We start from the raw sequence: 2,537 nt of genomic DNA on the forward strand, positions 1-2,537 counted from the left end.
CAAGCCATGGAAATGAGGTAGGCAGAGGGGCTTATATTTTTCATCTTAGTGTCCCCATTGGTTTCCATGATGGGAAGGCACCCTCAACTCTCTCTCTATTCCCTCTATCATTTCTGTTTTCAGTCGTTGGTTTAGTAGGAATGGATTCTTCTTCTTCTTCTTCCCTTGTAGGTTCTTCAAATATGTAAGGTTGCTCACCTAAGGGTTCCTCCAGTTCACAGCCACTGAAGAAGACGGAAGGTTGGTTGTTTGATGCAATGGGGGCATTTAGAAAAAATTTCCGTAAGTTATCCCTATTCCTACAAGACATGAAAGGAAATATTTATGGTTTGGTTTTGTGGCTTCTTTTTTCAAACTTGGAAAGTACTTTGCAGAATTGAAATTGCTGATTGAATGAAAACTACCGACTTAATGAAAAGGCTACTTGCTGAATTGAAATCTTGCTTGCAAAATGGAAAGGAAAGCAAAAAATGAAAAATGGGAAAAAAAGGAAACAACTAAATTACTTTTGCAAAAATAAACTAATGGTAGAATATTGGAGACAAAAAATAGAAGAAAAGAAAGCAGTGATCACATTTTATTCAAATACCTCCTCGGCAACGGTGCCAAAAAGTGATGAGCGCCAGTATTGCAGCAAGAATGCTGCAATTCCTAGGCTACCAGCTTTACTTTATCAACCCAGGGTTCATACAAACTTGGAGGTGATAGTGTTGTATACTGATGGTTCTGCTTGTTGTCACTATTCAACTGGCGAGAGACCACTGGGGATTTCAAGCCAGACTTCTATGGAGTTAGAATAATCTTGATTTCTTGATGGAAGAAAGGTAAATCTACTCTAAGAGAGAGCTACTCTACTGCAATAATGGAGAAGACCAAAATTCAATGCTAAATCATACCATTTCCTAATTAATTGCTAAGAAACTATGCTTTGTAGAAATTCTAAATCAACATGAACCAAATGCTACTATCTAAGTTATAGAATTAAGAAGCATCAAACATCACTAATGTGCAAGTAAAGAGACTGAACTAAATCTGTTTTTGTTTGTTTGTCTTGTCATGCAAAATCAAGTATGCAAACCAATTTCTTCTGGTGATGTGGCAGGTGAATTAAGGATGTTTGAGGATGGCTGGAAGGGTTAGGAGATGATTGGATGGTGTGGGAGACCTTTGGGAGGCTTTTTGTGACTTCCTAGAGGTTTTCCATCAATTCGGCCTCAAACAGGCCATTTCGGGAAAACCTACAGGATGTACTAGAAACCTACAAGATTCCCTGTAAACCTACAGGATACAGCCTAGAGAAAAATGTGAGGTGTTGGAGGTGATGGAAGGCTTAGGAAAGGTGTTGATGGGTGGAATGGAGTGGGAGAAGGTCTAGGATCACTCAGAAGTCAACCACAAAGATAAGAGATGGTTGGATTCGCTCAATGTGCTTGGAAGAATTTCTATGAAAAATGATGAAACTAGTGAAGGTGATGGTGAACAAAAGGGATGGCTAAGGTGGATGGAGTGGAAGGTGGCTTCTGGCTATGAAGTCTTAGTCTCCTCTTGAAGCACCTTCTCTACATAAAACATGTATATCTTCCAAAAAGCTATGTAAACAAGAAACATTCTCATAAACTAGAAAAGTGGAATTAATGAACTAACTGCCTACATCATGCATGAGGAAAGTTGTTGAAATGAATGAAAGCATGGATGAGATCTACTGCAAAACTGAAGATGAAAAATATGATAATGGAGTCCTACCTTGGAAATTGACCAAATACTAATTTAAAGACAACAAACTCCAAAGCTCATAAAAGAAATAGAAATCTGTGTTTTTGGGGCTGCTTAAGGGTCCCTTCCTCAAGTCATGATACCAGAGGGAGGAAGTGAGGCTGAGACACCTGCTGATAACCTTATGGTTCTCCTTTTATCCCCGCTAACCCGATACTGAAGTAAGGCACAAATGGAATCAAAGTAATAAACAACCAATCCAATCTACACTACTTGCAACGGAAATGCATCTAACAGAAAATTAACAATGAAGCTATGAAACTACACTAAACATACATATACAAGAAAGAGAAGCCTTGGCTACTAGGGTTGGGCCCTAACCCAAGAGCTTTAGCCCTCTGAGTTAACTCAGTGATGGCTCAAAACGAGACTCATTCTTATTACCAAAACGAAAAATTACATCAATAAAACTTTCACAAGTTTGGAGCTCGAAAATAGCTTAGAGTTTTACAACCAAAATCTAAATCCTAATGAGGCTCTAGGCCTCTCTAATTATATAATTGAAGTCCCTAACAACTTCCTTAAAATCAGGGATGCTTGAGTGCCGAAATCGAGATAAACTAGCTCTTTGTCTCTCAGTTGCTCGACTGCCTTCTAATCCTCATGGCTTGGTTGCTTGCACTTCGAGCTGGTGTGATGGATGGAGGAATATTCAAATGGGGGATAAGTAAATGAGGAGGATTTACCTCCTACAATCCATCTCCCTTGTCCCATTTGAGTTTTAACCTTATTATTTGCAAACATTCCTTGATTTTCTCCTTCAA

This window comes from Pinus tabuliformis, chromosome 4_1 (genome assembly GCF_031772625.1).
Source record: "Pinus tabuliformis cultivar Carrire ecotype Pingquan chromosome 4_1, CPIR1, whole genome shotgun sequence".
In the NCBI taxonomy this organism is placed as follows: Eukaryota; Viridiplantae; Streptophyta; class Pinopsida; order Pinales; family Pinaceae; genus Pinus; species Pinus tabuliformis.